At 41.3% G+C, this 23,215-nt stretch overlaps 1 protein-coding gene and 2 long non-coding RNA genes across 5 annotated transcripts in view; 2 read left to right on the top strand and 1 right to left on the bottom strand.

Moving 5' to 3' along the window:
• LOC143270293 (uncharacterized) overlaps positions 1-23,215 on the top strand; it is a 539,180-nt gene that overhangs the window by 503,650 nt on the left and 12,315 nt on the right. The window lies entirely within an intron of this gene.
• Positions 5,512-15,853, bottom strand: LOC143270140 (uncharacterized). 3 transcript variants are annotated; one of them, XR_013047108.1, is made up of 5 exons: positions 15,726-15,853; positions 14,969-15,078; positions 10,594-10,712; positions 9,568-9,809; positions 5,512-8,578 (listed from the first exon to the last, which is right to left on the bottom strand). It is a non-coding gene; the product is annotated as an uncharacterized LOC143270140 (long non-coding RNA). The 3 variants fall into 3 exon arrangements; XR_013047110.1 differs by lacking the exon at positions 15,726-15,853 and adding an exon at positions 15,507-15,695; XR_013047109.1 differs by lacking the exon at positions 10,594-10,712.
• LOC143270146 (uncharacterized) lies at positions 15,503-22,192 on the top strand. The gene is made up of 3 exons (XR_013047118.1): positions 15,503-16,284; positions 20,494-20,560; positions 21,954-22,192. It is a non-coding gene; the product is annotated as an uncharacterized LOC143270146 (long non-coding RNA).

The raw sequence follows: 23,215 nt of genomic DNA on the forward strand, positions 1-23,215 counted from the left end.
AAGAAATGAAAAGGATATTGTAAAACTTCTAGAATTTATTGAAGATGAAACCAGGATAATCAAACCTAAGGGACACAATTAAACCAACCAGTAGAGTGAAGTTTACAGAGTTATTTCCCTGAATAGATCATTTTCACAGTGTTTTCACAGTGGTATACACACCAAACCCTTTTTCACTTTATTGGTTTCTGCAGTTACTTCTGGATATGTAATCATTAAAGAAGATTTTGAATCAGAGGGTCAGGTGTAAGAGAACATTCAATGTTTGCATTCTCTGTGCCTGGGTTTTTCCACTTAATATGATTTTTTTTCTAAAAAAATACCCATCCAGTTGCCTGCTATAATATTTCATTACTCTTTATAGCTTGATAGTGTTGTATAATGTTTATGTGCCACATTATCATTGGTACATTGATCTGCTCAATGATGCAAGCCCCTTGAGGCAAATGAGTGGTCAGGCCCCTCCCCTGAGGACCTCTAACCACCAGGGTCCACACACAGAACACTCTAAGTGCTCTGAAGGTTGGATCCAATCTCTGCTCTAAAGAATAAAGTGCCAATGCTCAGAACTTGAAATACCACCAATCTCTGAGTTCACCCCAAGATCTGAACATGAATTCCCACCAGTCCCTACTATGGGACACTCTGACTCGCAGGAAACACTATGTAAGCCCTATATTCTGCAAAGTTCTCTGCTGCTTCTCATAAGAGCAGAGGCAGACACCCTTCTAGATTTTTCCCTTCAAATAAATCTCTTGTATGAGCATTGCATAGTACGATTTTCTGGTATTCCCTGCCTCCTGACTGCCAGCATTCCTTGATTTTCAGATTTATAACACTTTGCTGAAGCCTCTGAACTCAGAGCTATAATATTTTCAATGGATATTTAGGTTATTTCAATATCCTAGTTCTTGTGAAAAGGGAGTCTATGAAGACTTTGGAACCAGTATCTCTGAAGTAGGATGTTGATTCATTTGAACATATGCCAGTTGGGGTGCAGCTGGGTCATATAGTAGATTTATTTTTAGTGTTTCAAGCATTCCTTTATTTTCATAAATTGCTAATTATATTTGCAAATGTTTTGGTACATTTACACAGCACCAAATTTATTTTTTATTTACTTTCTTTTCTTAAGAAATGTTTTATTCATTTTACATACCAATTAGAGATCTCTCTCTTCCCTCCTCCTTCCCCCTCCATTCCCTCCTACAATAAGGTAAGGCCCCCCATGTAGAGTCAGCAGAGCCTGGTTGCATTCAGTAGAGGCAGGTCCAAGCCCTTCTCCCTGGCTAAAGGTTGTGCAAAGTGTCCCACCATAAGGAGTGGGCTCCAAAAAGCCAGTTCATTTACCAGCGATGGATCTTGATCCTACTGCCAGGGGTCCCCTTAAGCAAATCAAGCTATACAACTGTCTGAATTATGCAGAGGGCCTAGCTCAGTACCATGGAGGCTCCACAGGTGTTGGTCTAAATGTCATGAGTTCCCACTAGTTTGGTTTGGTTGTCTGTAGGGTTGCTCATCATGATCTTGATGCTCTTTGCTCATTGAATCTTTCTTCTCTCTCTCTCTCTCTCTCTCTCTCTCTCTCTCTCTGACTGAACTCCTGGAGCTCAGCCTGGTGTTTGGTTGTGGATCTCTGCATCTTCCTCCATCAATTACTGAAGAAAGGTTCTATGACGACAGTTAGGGTATTCACCAATCTGATTACTTGGGTAAGCCAGTTCAGTTCAGGTGCCCTCTCCACTATTGCTAGTAGTCTAAGCTGGGGTCAACCTGTAGATTCCTGGGAACTTCCCTAGCACCAGGTTTCTCCCTATCCACATGAAGTCTCCCTCTATCATGGTATCTCTTTCATTGCCCAGCACCAAATTTAAAAGTAAAGAAATTATATGATTTTTTGAATGCTTCATGATCTAATGATTGAATATTCAGCTTCTATCTCTTTAAAGTGCCTTGATATTTTCTTTCATTTGTACTGAATTTCTAAATACTATGGGAAATCATGGAAATCATTTAAGTTATATTAATCTTGCAATCAAAATGACAAATATGCATATATACATGGTATAACACTTTTTGATGCTTTTATTTTTATTTCTGAGATTTTAATACAATTAAAACATTTCTTCCTCTGTTCAGTTTTCTCTAAACTTTCCTTAAACCCTCCCTGCTTTCCTTCATATTTGTGACCTCTTTTTCACTAATTGTTATTGCATTTACATATGTAAATACATATATATTCACGAGTATAACATATTCACTCTGTCTACTAATACCTGTATGTATGCTTTTGTTCCTTATCATTTAACATTGGGAAACCAATTGATGTGCTCTTCCTTGGTGAGGAAGACCTCTCCTGCACCCATTTTCTTCAGTTCTCTATACTTCATTGTGTAGGATTTATGCTTCATGGGATTTTTCCTGTCCACGTTCACAGGTCCATTGAATTTGCTCTTGTTCAGTTCAAATATGGTTTTTTTATATGATTCTAGTTTTCCAGGTGGCCACTACAGTTGTTATTAAAATCTATTCTATAAATTACGTAGTACACTCATATTATGTGGTTGATTTCCTTTATGGTGATAGTGACATGAGTGAGATTATAGCTAAGATAGTAGGGCACCTGCCTGGTATATTCAAGGCATGAGTTTTTTCCCATCATTGCATAAACTGTGCTACACTAGATGTGGAAATGCACATAAAATGATGATCAATTTAAGAATATCATTAGTCACTTAGTGAACCTGAGGTTGTCCTGACTTACAGGAATCACTGTCTGTTGAAGTAAGAGAGATGCTTTTAGCCAGATATTTATTTTACCCTTGAACACTACTGTACCACTGGGCTTGCATCATTACAGCTCAGTACTGGGCCTTGGTTACTAGAATTGGCAATAAATATATGAAACCATAGAAATACATGAAACTATTAGACTTTCAGAATAAATTTTATACTAATTTTGATTAAAAACTGAATACCTCTCAGCCAGAAATTCTGCAGGTATCATCATTTTAATACATAAACGAAACACACAACATCCATAGTGTGGTTCATAGAAATTGTAAACCCAGATGTAGTGGAACTGGGGAAGTAGAATTGGGACAGTTCAGTTTGTTCCTGTGATGGAGCCAGAATGTGATCCCACCTTAGTCTCACAGGTTTACTGAACATTTGCATGATCTTTTATTTTTTAAGGCTTTATTTATTTTAATTCAGTTTATTTGTTTTTGACAAAATAATATATGTATTCAATATGAATATATAAGGGTGAAAATATGGTGTTTAGTCATGTACTAACAATGTGAGATGATTCCATTTATGAACCTATTACTTTATCCCTCAGCTCACATACTCAAATGATTGGAATTAGGGAAAACTCCACTCACACACATTTTCTAAATTTATGTACATTTCAATTCGTTTTCAGAGCAGTAGATCTGTTTATGTCATCTTCAAACATTCTTTATTTAATTATTTCCTCTGAGGTTAAACCCTTCTATGTAAATGGGACCCATTAAGACACAGAATGTTTAAAGAAAGATAAACAATTTGTTCTAAAGGGAAAGGAAACATCCTATCACCCAGAGAACTTCTTTAAGCTCACTCAGTAAGGAAACACTCATATTAGTTTCAGGAATTCTTGAACCTGAGCACATTCATTATTCTAAAAATATCTGACAGACACTTTCAGACAAGCTGAGAAGCATAGAACAGGCTGAGAAAAAGCCTAGTACCTTTCCAATGTCCTGTGTCTCCCAAACCCAGCAACTCTAATTATATAAAGATCAGGCCTGTTTTTCCTCCAAGGGCATCTATGTTCATAATAATATACTCCAACAAAAACATGCTCTACACACACACCAACATACATAATTTAAAATTATATTAAAATACAAATTAATGATAAGTAAAACATCAGGAACTGAGTAAATATGTAAAAATATCTCAAAATCCATTTTTAAAAATTATGTGTCTGTGTTTGTGTGAGTTTATATTTATGCATGCCATGCCCGTTTCGGGAAGAGGAGAGCATTGGATGCCACAGCACTGAAGTTACAATTGAAAATGAGTTACTGAAAGTTAATACTGAAAATGGAACTGAAGTCCTCTGCCAGAAATTTATGCAATCTGAAAAGTTAAGACCTCACTTCATGCCCTCAGTGTGTTTTTCTAACAAGCAGAAGGGAATTTGAGAAATTAGAGAGGAAAATAAAGTTTCCTTACATGAATGAGAACACAGCCTACAGAAACCACAGGGACACTTGAATAGCAGTGATATGGGGAAATATTGTACCTCTAATTGTTGTCATTGAAATTAGTGATCTTGCCAAGAAATAATAAGGTACACCAAGAATCTGTGAAATAGGAAAGGAATGGTTAGCCTAGTATGACACACCCCAGGAAATAGAACCAATGATGGATACCACAAGTAAAGACATCTCATATTGAACAAAGATGAGATGCCAGAACAAACACTTGAGAATAGATACTCTATTCACAAGATAGTGTGTGAAAGTGGTTATTCTAATGCAGAGGAAATAAGTTAAACTCATCTCTATTACTCTGCATAAGTAAAATCCAAATAGATAAAATTCCTTAATATAAAACCTTAAATTATGACTCTGCTGGAAGGAAACAGACTATCCTGTATTGTGTAGGTGTATGGAAGTATGGCTAACATGACTCTAATTTTTCAGAAATCAAGACCAACAACTAATAATTGTGCCCTTATGAAACTACTAAGCTGTCGTATACATAAGGAAATGATCAAACCCATGGAAAGTAATATGACAGAGTAGGGGAAGATCCTTGCCAGACGTACATCTGACAGAGCATTATTATCCCAAATATAAAAACTAAACTAAGTAAAAACTCAAAAAGAGAGCTAAACGTTGTGTCATAGACATTTAAACTTCATTTCATCCCTGCACTTCAAGGCAGAGTGAGGCAGATCTCTGAGTTCAAGGCTAGGCTGGTCTACAAAGTGAGTTCTTGGCCAGCTGGTACCACTGAAGAAGACCTTACCTCAAACCAGGAAACAAATGAACATCACACTCTTTCCCCCACTTTTATCCCATTCCTTCTATCCAATATCCATATATTTATTACTTCCCACTGATCCATAGAACCACTGTGTACTAGGGGCCTAGTGTCACCAAATACAGTTTGGTCCCAGGTAAGGATTCAAATCCATCTCTATTCCATGGGGCTATCCATTGTTCCACAGAACTTTTTCCTCTCAGAGAACCAGTGTCTGCCACCAGACTGGGGCAAGAGTAACTCATGATAGGAATACCATACATCAAAGATGAGAACAGATATCTCATCTAATAAACAATTCAAAACCCTAGTTGTCCAGACCACTGGGAACATACACAAACATGAAAAACTAAGACAATATGCCTCCTCTTGAAGCGAGAAACTGTATTGTAATATGCCCCAAGAAAGGCAATTTAGATGAAACATAAGCCAAGGAGTTCCTAATATTAGGTAGAGATATGATCAAGGACATTAGAGATACAAATAAATGATTTATTAAAGACAGAACAAAAGAAACAGTTGAATGAAATAATAATTACAGAATTTAACTAAACAAAACCAGTAAAGAATAGTCAAACTGAAAATAAAGTCAACATGATAGCTCACAAATCAATGAAAGTATAATTATCACTGAGTGCCATAGGGTATGATCTGCTACCTCAGAACATGTTGGTGTCTGAGGACCATGGTATGCCCAGGCCATGCTGATCTGGGTGGTTGGTGCTGCTACCTAGATCCAAGGACATGTCCTAGCATGGACCTCTGTGTAGGGTCATGTCTAAGTCCATGTCCATGTTCAGGCTGGGGTCTGTAGTGGTGTCTGTGAATCTAGTTGCCACAAAGGGCTCTGTAGATGGTAGTGCCCAGGAGCCATTGCTGTGACCGAGTCAGCCACCAATTTGAGTGGCCTGTTCTGCCACTGGAGTTGTGATGTTGCCTGGGCCCAAGCTGCTGCCAAGGATCATGTCTGGGTTCATAGTACTGTTACAGCTGGGATCTGCGGTGATGTCTATGGCCTGTGTTAGCAAGGGGGTCATTGGAAATAGTTTGTACCGAGTCAGTCCCACTTTTCACTGGCACTGGGATGGCTGGCCCTGCCCCTTGCTGAATACTGTAGCAGGTAAGCTGGCCTTATGAAAGGGAGAGCTTGCTGCTAGACTTGGGAAAGATGGCCCCACAACTCACTCTAGGCATATACCTCACCTGAGAAGCAGACTACAGCTGACTCAGTTGTCAGGTAGGCTGACACTGAAGGCATGAGAACAGGAGACTCCACCTTGCTCCCCAATCAGCCATGGTGAGGGAAAGATGTCCTCCCTCCTTCATCCATTACTACCTGTGACAGGTGAGTGTAATGGCACTGAGATCACAAGTGTACGATAGGTTGGCTAAACCCTCACCAGATGTGGAATTTGACAAAGCAGCTTCTGCTTCCCATCTGTGAAGCACAATAGAGCTGCCTCTGTTGTAAATGCAGGTGAGTCAGGCCTAAGATATGGGAGCAACAGAGCTGGCCTCTTCCCCACCCCCATCTTCCATGTGTTGGCATGGGGAAGGGAAAGATGTCCTTCCCCTTTGTCCCTTGCTACCAATGGCAGGTGAGAGAGCTGGCCCTGGGAATGCAAGAGTGAGAAAACTAGCCCTTCCCTACACCAGAAATAGCACACAGGGGAGTGGGACCTCCACTCCACTTGGGCAGCACACTAGAGATGACCATGTTATTGAGGTCACAGGTAACCCAGTCCTGAGTGCATAAGAGCATGAGTGTGGACCCAGCACCCCTTTTCATGCCCCCTACAGCAATCAGGAAACAGGGCCCTGCACCTTGCCCTGGCCAAAAAAAAAATAGAGCTGGCCCTGGCAAAATGAATGAGGGAGACTTCAGTGTCAGGGCCTTGAACAGGAGAACTGGCCCTGCTCCTTGCTACAGGTGCCTTTGGTGAGCTAGGCAAGACAGTGCTGGGTAGCTCTTCCAGGTAGAGATGATGAGGGAAAGCTAGAGAACTGATTAGCCCAGCTACCATCCAGGCCCAGAATCAGGGCTATGAGTTAACCCAACCCGACATCCAAATCATTTATGAACTGTTGGAGCATGTGAAGAGGATGAACATAGAGACCCAAAATAGCAGGATCTCCACGACACAGGATAACAGTATATACATGAGGAGCCCCACTGAGCCTCATTATCCATGGTGTAGCAGAAACCATTGGCCTGGAGCTAGAACAATGACTCATGGCAATGAACACTTGCAAGTAAACATAAATGGACTAAAGGGTAAACTGTGCCTCAAAGGACCACACTGCAACTTCCACCAGATTTTTCTTTTTTGGCTGATTTTGCTTTTGTTTTGTCTTGTTTCTTTGTTTTGTTTGTTTGGGTTTTTTGTTTTGTTTTGTTTTGTTTTTTAATTTTAAATTTGGTTATGATTTGTGAGGGAGTTTGCAAAAGCAGAGGGCAGATGTGAGGAGATGTGGAAAAATGTAGGCTCTGAATGTATGAAATGAAATCCACAAAGAATCAACAAAAGTTCAAAAGAATAGAAAATAAAAAATAGAGTATTAGATGAGGATATGATTAATTACTTCCTCACTGCCCACAAGGCTAAATAGAATGAGGAATTCTCTACCAGGGATGAGGCAGCTCCCTCTCAAAATCTTACTCTCAATTCAAAGCACGCTCATGAAGCTTAGGAGAGGGGATCTTTTCTTTATTCTGTTACAGAAAGTCCTAAAGAGGCTAAGGTGCATGAAGCCTTAGTGTCACACACCTTCAATCTCAGCACTTGGGAGGCAGAGGCAGGTGGATGTCTGTGTGTTCAAGGCCAGCCTGGTCTACAAAACAAATTCCAGAACAGCCAGGATTGTCCCACAGAGAAAAAATGTCTCAATTGTAAACAAACAGAGAGGCAAAGGTTAAAGCTAAGTTGAAATTGTTCTCAGATATCCTACAGGTTGAAGGAAGGTAAGAAGGTTCCTGTTCTTTTCCTCAAGCATTCATAAAAGGCTAGAGAAAACAAACCAATGTGGTGTTGAACTAATAGGAGGAGGAAGCTCTCCTGTTGGACATGCTCTTAGCATAGTCAGCTTCAAACATTCACAGAAACCTGCATAACCTTGTGCACATTAATCACTAATTAAAGAAATGTCTTATATGCTTTACTACAGGCCAGACTTGGGAGGGATTTTCTCAGTCATGGATTCCCCGGTCATATGTATCTCTAACTTGTGTCAAGTTGATTTAAAAAAAAAACAGTCAGGACACAGCCACCATTGTTTCCTTTGCTTTTCCTGGCATATAATAAAATATTTTATGTTTTTATTGTGTTTCTACTGGAATATGTGCTGTACCTTTTGTAGTATTGTAGCAATTTATATAAGAGATTATCAAATTAGAGTTCAAAATTAATTACAGAGGGAGATCCACAGGCAGCTGGCCCACCTGGTCTTCTGGCAGGTATGGCCTAGGGTTGGACAGGGGGTGTTTGTCTGGTCTTCAGGCAGGCATGACCTGGAACCAGAAGCTGGGTCACTCAGAGACCTCGAATAGAACAAAAATGTGAAATTCTTCCTCACAATATTCTGCTATACTCATAGGTCAGTGCCTATCCCACTCATCATCGGAGTGGCTTTTTCCAGCAGCTGATGGATGCAGATGCAGATTTCCATGCCAAATCATTAGGCAGAGCTCATGGAACCCTGAAGAACAGGTAGAGAAAGGATCCCAGGAACGAGAGGGTCAAGGACACCAGGAGAACATGGCCCACAAAATCAACTAAGGAGGAGTCATAGTGGTTCACAGAAACTGAAGCAGCAATCGCAAAGCCTGCATGGATCTCTGCTAAGTCCTCTGCATATATGCTATGAGTTTTTGGCTTGGGCACTTTTGTGGAACTCCTAACAGTGTGCATGTTAGTGTGCCTGATTCTTTCAACTGTTTTGGGGCCCCCTTTCCTCCTACTCAGTTGCCTTGTCTAGCCTGAACTTTAGGGCTTGCGCCTAGTCTTATTGCATTTGTTATGAAATGTTTGGTTGATATACCTGAGTAGCCTTCTATTTTCTGAAGGGAAACAGAGGAGTAACAGATCTGGGAGAAAAGGGGGATGTGGTGAGGAAGTGGGAAGAACAGAGGTATAGGAGCACGAGAGTGGGAATGGAGGGAGGGAAAATTATGTTGGTATGAGTTGTATGAAAGAATAATAAATAAAAAGAAAAAATAAATTTGTTCCTGATATTACTTCTAAAAAAAATTTTGTCAATTTCAAAATGGATATGTTATCACATGATATTCCTTAAATTTCTTGTTCATTAATGGTGGCCTCAAAGGTAAGACAATCTTAATATTATTCAAAAAATCACTTTCATTAGAATATTTTTCCTCCTATGGATTTGAAATGGATAGCATTAAATAGTTTCCACTTAAACTTTAATTTCTAGTTAAAATCAATGATTCTGCCTGAAGGACCAAAAGGAGGCTCCATTTGCTGTTTGGTGGACCTAAGTCTGTCATCTCTACTTCTAGACACTTACTTTCTGCCCCAGCATTCCAGGAAATCCAGGGAAACCCTGTGAAAGAACAACAAATACTGTGACTGTTTTGAAATGCCACTTGGAACTGGCTGTGGATACATTTGGTCAGCCATTTTTATGATGACTATCCCTCAATCCACAGGTGGGGGAGCTCCCACTTCTATTGCAGCACATCACTTGGACAGATTTGCCATTAACTTTTCTCCTTTGTGATCCTAGTCACCCCTTTCACCTCTGGATCCCTAGGAGAAAACCAACAGAGAGGGTCAATGCACTAATATTGTACTTCTCTGTGTGTGTGGTGAGGGGTAGTTAGGGAGGAGCATGTCAAACTGATATATCCTAGGCCAACTCCCTCATTTTTGCAAAGCTCCAGGCTCAGATATTATGTAGCTTGCTTTCTGGTTAGACCCACTAAGTCTTTTTTTTTTCTTTTGATTTTTGTTGTTGTTTTGTTTGTTTGTTTGTTTTGTTTTTCAAGACAGGGTTTCTCCATGTAGTTTTGGTGCCTGTCCTGACTTTTGCTGTGTAGTCCAGGCTGGCCTGGAACTCACAGAAATCTGACTGGCTCTGCCTCCCTTGTGCTGGGATTAAAGGTGTACACCACCACTGCCTGGCACCCCTAAGATCTCTTCAAGTTAGGTAGTAAAAGGAAACAAAGAAAGTCCTGACTCTCAGATCCCCTCATCACACAGGGCATGTGTCTGCAGGTGCTTGTTGGTGTTTGTTTTATTTTGGTAGAAGAGAAGGCTGTGTGATAGAAACCTGGCCTTAGCCTAAGTCCTCTCTTCCTGCACCCCTATGATGACTGAGGATGACTCCCTACCTGGCTCTCATTTGTTTCCCTACTCCCTGTGAGGAACAGGAACCTCACTGGGAGGTCCTTTATACCAGAATTGCCCTGCCTCAGGAGACCTGCTCTTCTCTCTCAGCCCAAAAATCAGTCTCTGGAAAGACAGAGGAGTAGCCAGGAATGATGGCTGCAGTTGATATCTCAAGAGAGAGCTGGGCCTGTCTTCTACTCACCTCCAACTCCAGTAATGTACCCAGACCAAAATCTGGGATGCTACCCACCACCAACTCTAGGATCTGGTCTGGCAGGAGAGACAAGGATTGACCTTTTCTACTCTGGATCCTGGGAAGCCCTAAAAGAAATCAGACTGCTTATAATCAGCCTCCAAGACAGCTGGGTGTGCAGTAAGAATGGAAGGACTCCTGAATGTGCTGCTTAGGTCTCTGGACTCTACTGTGAGTTTTAAGGGGCATGCAGTAGTAAACAGGAAGATGTCCTGGGGGTTTGTGTTTATACAAGGCTTAAAAACAATGTAGCTTTTCTCAGCCCTCAAAAGCCTAATCCAGAGGCAAAACCCTGATAGCCAAAGAGAACAACAGGAACATGATCCCTGTGTCCCTGTAGCCCAGGGCATGATGTCCCCCAAAGGCCTGACTCCCCAGCACAGGGTGACAGTCCTCCAGTCCTGCCCTCCCCATCTTTGTGGACAACTGCTGCTCCCCAGTCTTAGTGAGAGGGCCTGGGAATGTCCCTCTGGACCACACACTGAACTCAGTGCCCATTGGTCCTCTTGACCTCGCCAAGCCCATCACACCCAGGTCACCTTTTCCACCCAAAGGCAAGTAGAAGATGGAAAAGGACCACAGTGTCAGTTCTTCCAGAAACAGAAACAGGGCTTGTGGGAAAATCTGGGATGGAACCAGGGTGTTGGGTCTGGGTTGTAAACTTGAATTCCTATATGGCCTTTTGCCTCCTTCCGGGGCGCCACTCTCCATTTTTCATTGTGGCCCTTGAAATTAAATAGAGAACAAAAATTGTTAGTTATTTTGTGGTGCTCTTACCGTTTTAGGCATAGCTAGGAATATATGAGCAGGAGAGAAGGAATCCAGAAAAGACGGTTTAGCATTGAGAAAGAAGAAAGCAACTCTTTCCATTTGTCTGCTTCCTGACAGAAATTAGATAACTCCCTTAAAATATCAGGATCTAGCTGGGCGGTGGTGGCGCACGCCTTTAATCCCAGCACTCGGGAGGCAGAGGCAGGCGGATCTCTGTGAGTTCGAGGTCAGCCTGGACTACCAAGTGAGTTCCAGGAAAAGGCACAAAGCTACACAGAGAAACCCTGTCTCGAAAAAACAAAAACAAACAAACAAACAAAATATCAGGATCTAAGGAGCTGCTCGGCGGCCACTTTTTCTTGTTTTTTAAAGTATATTTGGGCCATTTCTTAGTACAGAGACGGATCAGCTTAGGAATCTTTGTGTAAGGCATTAACCTGAGAGGTTTTAAAGCTTCAAGAAGACAGCCTAATGGAGAGGAAGGACTTATAGGGTTGAAAGCCTTGTTTGCCATGTCTGCAGCAGAGAGACAGGAAAATAAAAAAAAATAAAATAAAAAAAACAAACGTGATCCAGAGCCAAGGCCCCAGGTGTCCCCAAAGCCAAGGACGGATACCAGGCACAGGCCGCTAATTGGCTGGTCAGCCAGAGAAGTGGGGTACCACCACGTGAGGCAAGGATTCCCCAGGAATCTGGACAGCATCTACCGCTTCATCAAGCCGGAAGAACATGTCTCCTTCATGCGGTCCCCAGGACGCACCCAGTGGCGGTGGTCCCACTGTGAGGAATATCTCAGGCTGCAGACATGGGAGATGGCTAGAAATTTAGGCCTGTGATAGGGGGCCCACTGTAGCCAATAAAGACCATGGCCAGGGGTTCACCCGGTTTCAAGAATACTTAGTGAGCTGCTGGATGCTCACAGTCATTCTTACAGATTCAGGAAACCATTTACACTGGCCAAAAAGAGGGGGGCTCTCCAATCAGAGAAGCAGTGTTGGATGTAGTTTAGTGCGGCCAGGCAAAATAGAGAGTGGTCTGTCATGAACAGAGCAGAGTCCCTGGTTTGTGTGAAGCAGTCCCGGGTTTCAGCACCAGATGTTAGTTATTTTGCAGCGCTCCTACCCTGCAAGGAAATGTCACTAAACACGACAGAATCCACTAACAAGACTTTTATTAAGATAAAAGGGACAGACAAGTGCTCAGGCTTGTGGAAGAGACACCTGTGTGGAGAAAAGAAGAAGAGGAGGAGGAGGAGGAGGAGGAGGAGGAGGAGGAGGAGGAGGAGCTGGGAATATGGCGTAGGCTCATAAAGGCTGGGTGGCTCATGTGCGTACTCAGGTCAATGTAACTACTCCATGCATGGGCATTGTGTGCTCTTATGCAACCATGAAAAGTCACAGGATCCTGGTCACGGGAGACGCCTTGACCCGGAAATGGCTATTTTGACCTGGAACTGGCTAGGCAGAAGTGTCTAGGTCTGCCAGGTTTGTGTAAACATGCCCAACCATGGGGGATTGTTGTGGTGAATCCATCAAAAATGTCCAAGATAATACAGATCGCCAAACTAAATACTCACTGAGAAGCTATACATGGTGATGTTTGATCTTTTCCTGGAAAGGGTTGTGAGAGGGTGGGGAGACAGTGTGAGGGCCTCAGAAAATAGGCTTGCCACACATACAAATTCTTTGCCTGATTTACTTTTTGCATAGGGTGGGCCTTTCAGACATCTCATTATACTCTCACCCCCAGTTTGAAGCCAAGCAGAGGCAAAAAGCAGCCTCTGGATAGATAAATGGCAGGGGGTGGTTAAAAGTAGGGTGGGTTCTGTTGTGACTCAGAGTAAGCGTGAATCGTTTTTATAGTATTTTTATTTTATAATTAACTTAATTTCACATATCAGCCACGGATTCCCCCATCTTCCCTCCTCCCACCTCTCAGTCCTCCCCTCCCAATTGACTCCACACTCCCACCTCCTCCAAGGCAAGGTCTCCCCTGGTGAGTCAGCCCAGCCTGGCAGACTCAGCCAAGGCAGGTCCAGTCCCCTCCTCCCCTTACACCAAGGATGAGCAAAGTGCCTCAGCATAGGCCCCAGGCTCCAAAAAGTCAACCCATGCACCAAGGACAGGTCCTGGCTCTACTGCCTGGGGCCCTCCCAAACAGATCAAGCTAATCAACTGTCTCACTTATCCAGAGGGCCTGGTCCAGTTCCATGGGGGTTCCTCCACCATTGGTTCTCCGTTCATGCATTTCCACTAGTTTGGCTATTTGTTTCTGTGCTTCCTCCAACCATGGTCTCAACATCTCTCTAAGCTGGAATCTTAAGCATTCTCTATACTACAAAACTGCATGCCACCTCTAATTATTAGAGATACAAAGTCAACTATATGCTCATTGGTGGGTTAATTTGTGGGTTTTTTGTTTTTGTTTGTTTTTTTTTTTGTTATTATTTTGTTTTTTAGGGCAGGATCTCATGTGTCCCTGGCTGGTCTCATTTAAGTGAAGATGGCCTTGGACAGATGCTCCTGCATCCACCCACTGAATGCTAGGATTATAGGAAATGTATCACCACTTCTGGCTGCATATTCTGAATTTTGAATACCTTTACAAATTACCTTAAATGTAAAACTAAGCAAGTGAAATTAATTTTGCTAGCATTTTGCTTTCATTTAATTTGTCTCTTCAACATGTAATCACTGTTAAATAATGGGAAAAAAGGAAACTTTGAAGTGTACATGTTGCATGCTGAGGATCGAGGTTAGGGGTAGTGCACTTGTCTAGCATGTACAGGTGCTGGGGCTCATAAGAGAGAGTGGAGGAACCAAGGTACAGGAACCTGCTACATAACTGCTGGAAGTATAGCTATACAATGATGCAGCCACTAGCACCAGAGTATGCACAGCATTTATAATAGAGAAAAGGTAGAAACCCCAGATAACTACTGCTTGATGAATGGGTAAACAAAGGGTGCTGTGTTAATACAATGGTCAAGTATCTAGCCCTGAAAAGGGGTAGAGTACTGCTACATCCTATAACATGAATAAACATCACAGACATTAAACTCAGTGAAAGAAGCAAAATGACAGAAGAATGGGATAGTTCCCTATTAGCTGGTTTGATTTCTATTAAACACCCAGAGTGAGAAACCTGAAGCAGAAAGTTAGATTGGTAGCTGATAGGGGGTAGAGTCTGGAGGAGTGAAGAGTAACTACTAGTGAATAAATGGTTTCTTCTCCAATGACAAAAATATTTTAAAATCAAACAGGGTGATGAATGCATACTTTTAAGAACATACTAAGAAAACCCTACTGGATTGTATACTTTAATAGAGTGAACTTACTAGATAAGTGCATTACATTATTATTTAAAGATTATATTTATTTCATGTGTACTATGTTTGCCTGCATGCATATTGTACATTGTATGTATGTCTGCTGCCTGTGAAGATACAAGAGGATGGTGGATTCCCTAGAACTGCATTTACAGATGGTTGTGAGCTCCATGTGGGTGCTGTTGTGGGTCACAGGGTTTGTAGCTGAGAGATATTGAGGATTACCTTTCTCTCCAGTACAGACTGCCTTCCAGTACCAGGAACTCTGGTTAGTAGGTGAAGAATCTAGTTAGACGTCAGCTGAATTTCTCCATGTTCAATGACAGAAGTGTTACCTTCAGAAACAAGACCTTAACATCAGGTTGTGCAGAGACACCAACAGACTTGGAAATACCCTGTGCTATTTGGAGGGTTCTGTGGGTCCCTTTGGTTAAGGACTCAACAGGCTGTACATTGTTCCTGGCACAGGAGGTTTAAGATAGCGGCATAAGATGTCTAATTGGAGCCTTGTCAAACCTATTATGTTTTGAGCCCGTTTAGATTCCTTTCACTTATGTATAGGAAGCTTCTGGGGTAGTCAGTTCCCATATAGTTTTTCAAAGGGTCTGCAGTGTTGATTGTCCCTGCTCATATTCCCTCCTTTATCCTTCTCTCCCATCTTCCTCTAATTAAACCTTCCTAATCTAGTGTTCACTTATATTTTCATAACACTATAGACTATTCCCTTCCTTGAGAGATACTCTACTCCCTTCTTCTCCCTTACCAAGTACCAAACCTCTGTGGTTATTCAGATTGTAGTTCTCATATCAGAACTTTTAAAAGAAAAAAAAATCAAAACCAGTATTTGTCTTTTTGGATCTGGTTTGGCCCAATCCTGATGGATTTTTTTCTATCTCCATCAGGCCAGTCTTAGGGAGGTATTTTCTCATGGCTGCAGGACTATAAGGACCTGACCCACCAACCAACTCCCCCAGTGTTTTGCCTTGGAAGCTCTGCAGGTAGCTCTACTCCAAAATTCCAATTGACAGTGCTTTGCACATGCTCTGAGCATGGTAGGCTTTCGTCACTGGAGTCTGACATGGGCATGCGCAGAGCACGTGCACGGGGTTCACAACTGCTGAGCACCATTGTGTGCTCACAGCGCATCACAATGCCAGGGTAGCTGTGTTGCTAAGGGTAAAGCCGAGTTTGGCTCACACTGAACCAAGGATCTGCGCTTGCAGGACGGTCCCGTGTGTCAGTGGCGAAAATTTACCAGTGTTTTAAATTTGTATTCTACCAGTGTTCTATTTTTTACTGTAGGGTTTGTGAGGGTGCGGGTGGGTAAAAGGGCGGGGCGGGGGGGGGGAGGCAGGGAGGGCCTGCACAGCCTTAGGGCTGAACATGCAGGAAGACATTGACCCAGATGCCCTTAGTATTCAAGCCCCAAAGCGGGCTCGCTGGTACACCTGCCTGTGGCCCTCATGCCTGGGTCATGGGTGCTGTTGTCGCAAACGACGAAGCAAATTTCCCCTCGTGAATGGCCAGGACACAAGGAGCAGGTAATGGGACCTGGAGAGGGGAGAGGGACAGGAGGGACAGGAACTGTTGGTGACAGTCAAGGCAACTAAGGAGAAACACACCTTCCAGGACTGTAACCTGAGGGAGGGGAGAGGTCATGCTTAGGCTCTTCTTTCACTGAGCCCAGTGGGGTTTGTGCCTGCTTTAGCCTTCCAGGCATCTGGGACCTGCCCAACTTGGAAGGGCAGCTCCTAGGCCTTTTTTAAGAGAAGCAAAACAAAGAACTTCAGTTAGTTTACAAATCCTTTTACATTGTCTCTTTTAGAGCACTTTATTGGGTGCTTTAAAGTGATTTAGCTAATGAAACTACATACATTTTATTTTTATGTGTATACTTAATTTTTTTTAGATTTATGTATATGAGTGTTTTGCCTGCATGTAATTCCAATGCACCACGTGCAAAAGAACGTGTTGGATTCCCTGGAACGGGAGTTACGGACAGTTGTCAGTGATAGAAATCAAACCCAGGTCCTCTACAAGCAAAACTAGAGTTTGTAAACACAAAGCCGTCTCTCCAGCCCATAACGGATATTTTTTAATACTATGTTATATACAACACAGAAAACTGTAACATGAGATAAATTTTTACATAAAATGTCAACTTTAAGCCCCCCCCCAAAGAATCACTAAGAAATCTTACATTAGTGGGATCCCTGTTTGCTGAGGGATCATATAAGGAAATTTTCAGTTGGAACTATGACTCTGACCCCCACTCCTTTGAGTACATGTTGTATGTGTGTTGGTACATATGTGAAGGCTATAGGTTGACATTATCTTCCTCAGTTGCTTTTCATCTCATTAACAGAGTGGTATGTGTGTGTGCACATATATCCCATACACCTGCAGTTAAGTATGTGAAGGTCAGAAGAAAGCTATATTTGAGAGTTGTATTCTGCCATATTGTGGGTTCTGGGGGTTGAACTCAGGCCATCAGGTCTGCTGGCAGGTCCCACCACCTGATGAACCACCTTGTGGTCCCTACTCCTCATTTTTTGAGGCAGGTTCTCTCACTCAAATCCCTACTAGGTGTGATTTATTGTCTTGCAGTATACTGATTCAGCTTAACTTGCAGGCAAACAAGCTTTGGGGATCCTCCTGTATCCACATCCCCAGCACTAGATTTTCAAGGTGTTGGGAGTTCTGAACTCAGGCCCTCAGGCTTGCCTGGCAAGAACTTTACCAACTGAGCTCTTCCAATCATCCCCAGCCCTTGTTTTCTATTTCTTATTTCACACTATGTTCTAAAGGGGAACCAGGGACACTCAACAGTAGATTTTTCCATAGCCCGTATGCTTCTTGGTAATCTCTGTAGTTCTGAGTGGTTACTTAGTCTTCAAAATGTGAACTTTATACAAATAATAGAACAATAAATTATATTTTCAAAATATGCTTTGCTTAACAAACACATTCTTTTAAAACACTGAACTTTCCAACTGTATTTATCCATTCTGTCAATCCATTTATTCCCCACATGGAACTTAGACATCTCCTATACAGCATACACATTCTACTATCTCTCAAGACCCTCTCATTCTTAAAATGTTTATGTTTATCTGCCCAGTCAGCTTTCCTTACATTCTATACATTTAAATAGTGAATACAAAGACCCATGCTCATTTGAATCCTGCTTTTCTTTTGGCTTAAAGCTTTATGAAAATCAAAGCAAGGGAGCTATGATACAGTGGGTTATCTCCTTATAGAGATATTTGCTCAATTTTGATGTGTTGGACACATTGGGGGTTCAAGGCAAAGCACTATGGCTTGCTTTGCTACCATTTGGTGTCTGGATTATCAGGGACACTATGTCTATTGTCTGAGGACTAGGCTGTGTGCCTGTTGGCAGCAAATATAGAAATATTACTTTTGGGCATTGAGAAGTGAAAAAAATCAAAGTATCAATGACTGAGGATTTAGATTTTTGTTACTGCTATTTTCATCTTGTTTGCCTTTCATAGTTTTAAGAGCTAAAATTTACATAGATACATGTGACCTGTAGAATTGCCATGGGCCTGTGGATTGTATCATATATCATTTTATGTAAGGCACAGTGGACTGCATGATAACCTTTTATTTTGTATAGTGGCAAAGTTAAAAATATTGCCTATTATAGTCATAAAATATCATGGCAGAGATTTTAGCAATGCTAAAATGTGAAATAAAGAGTAAGGTAGGCAGTGACACTGACCTGCAATCCTGCCTACTGGGAGGATTACCAAGTTCAAGCCCATCTTGGGGAATATAGTTTTAAAATATTGTAAACATATTTGAATAAAAAATTGTGTCTTCAGAGTAGGTAGAATTCTGTGTGAAATTGGTAAACATTCCAGTATTTTTATTGTTTCTTATATGTTTTCCTTTAAAATGCTATGTTCAGCATAGTTTTTGAAAATCATGTTGACTCTTTGATCACTCATTCTGCTTTAAATGGCTTTTGGGAAATCATGACAATGAAATTCTATTACCAGATCCTATTCTTTTTTTTTTGATTTTTTGAGACAGGGTTTCTCTGTGTAGCTTTGCGCCTTTCCTGGAGCTCACTTGGTAGCCCAGGCTGGCCTCGAACTCACAGAGATCCGCCTGGCTCTGCCTCCCGAGTGCTGGGATTAAAGGCGTGTGCCACCAAGGCCCGGCCCTATTCTTTTATTTTTTTTTTCCTGTCCTGTCTGAAATGTCTTCATGCTGTGTTGGTCAGATGTGAGTCTGTTCACCCACACTCCTGAAACAGCTATCATTGTTAGAGACAGTTATCCACAATGAGTATAAAGAACTGAGACTCAAGTTTTTGGGCTTTGCTGGGTTCCTATCAGCAGTAGCCTTTGAACATGGTTCTGTAGAGAAGTTTCCCACAACTGAATGAAGCCCAACATAGAAGCAAGAAAAACACAGCTATTGCATCAGCATTCACCAACTACAAACCCCAGGCACCTAGAGCTTAGCCATAGCCAGTAAAGAAAGGAGATGGAGAGACGGTGCTCCCCTCCCATGAGTTTTAGAACAGGCTGTGACTTAACATTACAAGGCAATATTTGGTGATGGTTTGGTGTCTACTAGAAAACAGGTAACTACAACAACAACAAATACAATGCCATCTATAGACTGTCAAAAATATGTTGGCTGGAGAGAGTAAAGACAAGGGTTGCTTTCCTGTTCCACCATGTCCATCTCTTGGGAGAACAGAGAAGAGACTGTGTGCTAGAGGTTCAGGAGAGGAGGGATGAACCAGGAGTAATAATTGAACTGGTCATATACATGTGCAACTGTAAAATATACTTACAGCAGCCATTAAAGCAAAGGATGTGGAAGAAGCCCTCTTCCTTGTCCCTGTGTGCATGCCTGTGTGGTGGTGGTGGTGGTGGTGGTGGTGGTGAAAAAACAACTTCAAAGCACCCCAAATGCAGTGACTTCTGCGATTGTTGGCAGCTTGATGCTTAGAGATAGGGTATATTTCGTGTTCTACCAAACCAACTTCTTGGGAGAGAGCATGAGACTCAAGGAACTGCCTAAAAAGTTTCTTGACAAGAAAGGGGTCATGGTGCCTTAGGGGTAGAGGAAGAAGAATGAAATAGGAGCACTAGGTGCTTTGAGCACACAAACACAAAGCCATCAGTTACTGCAACCATCAGAACAAAGTGTGTGCAAAAACCACCATCCTCCCTCTAGTGTGTCTGAATATGTGGATGTTGCATGTGATGCATGTGTCTGTGCAGTCATGAAGGGAAGAGGAGGATATCAGTGTTTTGTGTCATTCTCTAGCTTATCTACTTGACATAAGATCTGTGACTTAACCTGGAGCAGCTAGCAGCCACCAAGCCCAAATGATACCCTGTAAATCCCACCCACAGTACTGGGGTTACAAGTGCATACGTCCATGCCAAGACTTTTATGTGGTTGCTGAAGATTCAAACTCCGGCTGTTGTGTGTGGGCAGCAAACACTCTTATTGACTGAGCTATCTCCCAAGCCATCGACTGTTTTAACTTTTATTTTTAAATAGAAGTAAGTCTTAACTGAATGTTTTATAGATTAAGTTGAAACTCCCAAAAGCAACCAGAAAAAAAAACTCCATAAAACACAGGTCAAGGTTGCATTACATAAATGCAAAAATGTCACTTAATATACAGGTAACCAATCTTTCAACAGAGTTGATCAAAGGACCAAACCAACTCATTATAGCATGTTTTTATTCTGAAGGGTCTCTGAAAAACCTGACGGCCCTGCATCCACACCAGGGAAAGAAGACACTACGTATGTTGTTACGGTAAAGTGATCCTTTGTGAAATTCATTTTCATATGAATTTTGTTAAAATGCAGCAATAGTTTACCTATCACAGTTTTGCATGGAAATTTGGCCAGAGAAAAACATTCTGTTGGTGTGAATTGTCATTTCTATAAATTGTAAGTGAGTAATAAGTCCTTGCAGATAGTGGTGGCCCAATAAAGGAATGGACTGGAAACACAGTGAGTGGAAGATTGAGAACAGTCCTCACATAATACATGCTTCATGTTTGACCAAGGATGGTTTGCAGATACAAATATACCTTAGAGTGATTTTAAAACATGACTGTGTTAATACACCTGAATACATTTTAATAGGTCCAGTGATTTCAGTTTCTAGGAATTGCCCAGGTGCCTTTACCTTTGGCATAAGTGCAGGCAGCTTTTATCTTCCTATGGACACTCCTACTTCAGGATCACATGTGAGAGCATCTCCTCTTTTCTGTCTTTGCTTCTTATTTACACTAGCAGGAACTTGTGGAAATTTAGCCACTTGTAATCTGTTCATCCAAATTGTTCATTATGAAGAGATTATAGCATGTTTTTTTCTTTGATTCCCTAGGAGTATGTGGAAAAGTCTTCCTTTAGTTACATAATAGGTTTGTATTCCCCAATTAGCCAGCAGTTCTAGAAGCGAAGATTCAATTACCATATAGTAACATTTTAATGTCTGGAATTTTTGTTTTGTGTTTTAAAATAATAGACCCTTACATTCTCTGTGCCACATTTGAACATTTAAAATAGTGGTGGGTTTTAATTAGATATTGATCTATTCATATTAAAGCGACTTTATCACTGTGAGCTGCTGGAGGTAAGGAAACTGGTTTAATTGTATCCTGGAGCCTTAGAGTGAATCATAAGTTGCATATTAATGACTTCTGAATGTGAATCAATGGACAAAAGCTGTTTCATGGGTACTATGATATGGAGAACACACATTAGTGATTAAATCAGTGTTTATTTACAAATGAAAAATAATACACACCTTGGAATCCCCACCAGGATAGAGAAACACTGATGAAAGGAGGTCAATTAAAATTAATAATCATCTCACATAAGATCAGAAATTTTGAAACACTGGGAATTCAGTGTAGTCTCAGCCACAGGGCAAGGTCAAGTTTCTCAGTTCATGATGTTCTCTTATACTTGGCTAGCATAAATACAGGTTAGTACTTGATGACAAAGTAGTAATTTGTAAATAGATGAGCATATTTTGAGATATTTCAGGTTTAAGTAAGAGTTTCTACATTTTATGATTCAATACACTGAACCTTTCAGGAATAAAGGAGTTTTAATTTGTGTGGACACACACACACAAAAAAGAATTAAATTCAGAAAAAAACAAAGAAAGTGAAACCTCTAAATTTCTATTACAGAAAAGCAAAACACAACTATTTTACTTTACTAACATCTGCAATTTGAAAAAGATGAAGACTGAAATCAACCTGTCATCACTGGAAAAGGTAATAACTGACAATTACAAAGAAAAAAATTTATTAACTGATAATTGCACCTAATATGAAAAGTAACATATTTGCTTGTGAGAGGAATGATGCCTCTGCATCGCCATGTCTGCAGTATTGCAAATAGTGTCAGAGAGAGAAACCAAGATTTTAAAATGTCCTTCACCACTGGGCAGTGGTGGCCCAAGCCTTTAATCCCAGCACTCGGAAGGAAGAGCCAGGCAGATCTCTGTGAGTTCGAGCCAGCCTGGACTAGCAAGCGATTTCCAGGAAAAGTCACAAAGCTACACAAAGAAACCCTGTCTCGAAAAAACCAAAACATAAAAACAAACAAAAAAAACAAAAAAATAAATAAATAAATAAAATGTTCTTCACCACCTTGATACCCTCATTTCTGGAAACACACAAGCATTTCACCCTCTAGTTCTCAACCTTCCTAAGGGTGTGTCTATCTGAGACCTATCTCATGTTGTGGTGAACCTGCACAGGAAATTTTTTCCCTTGCTATTGGATAACTGTCATTTTTCACGTCTTATGAATTATCATGTCTATATCAATGTTTTCAGAAGGTGTTAGGTGAACCCGTGAAAGACAGTCTTAGGTTTTCCAAATGGGTCACTAACCACCTGTTGAGAACCACAATTTTCATGGGTATTGGATAGTAAATTAGACTATGGAGACAAAAATCAGAAAGGGAGCTCTTTGAATCAGAAAAGAAACCACACACAAATAAAGAGAGTAAACGTTAGAGAATCATGCAGTAGATAATGTCAACAGGAACCTACCAAACACTCTTGTATGACTTCAGTGGATTTATTTTAGGGGTGGAAATGTTTTGAATGCATTCTTTCTGTGCACTCTGTTTGTGGTCTGCCCACTGACATCCAGGGGCGCTTTGGATCCCCTGGCACTGCAGTTCCAGAAGGTTCTCAGCCAAGATGTTGGTTCTGTGAATCAAAGCCAGAGCCTCTGCCCCAGCAAAAAGTGGTAAACCCTGCTGAGTCATCTTTCCAGAACCCAGAATCAATAAGTTTCTTATGCACCTGTTCATAAGCAAAGACCAATATGTTCTTAGTATAAACGATGAGTCAGCTTTCAGGGTGGTTGCCAAAATTTTATACCCTAGGCCTCATCAGCCTGCTGTTATGAAACATTGAAATGCAGAGAACTTATAG

This window comes from Peromyscus maniculatus, chromosome 22 (genome assembly GCF_049852395.1).
Source record: "Peromyscus maniculatus bairdii isolate BWxNUB_F1_BW_parent chromosome 22, HU_Pman_BW_mat_3.1, whole genome shotgun sequence".
NCBI lineage: Eukaryota > Metazoa > Chordata > Mammalia > Rodentia > Cricetidae > Peromyscus > Peromyscus maniculatus.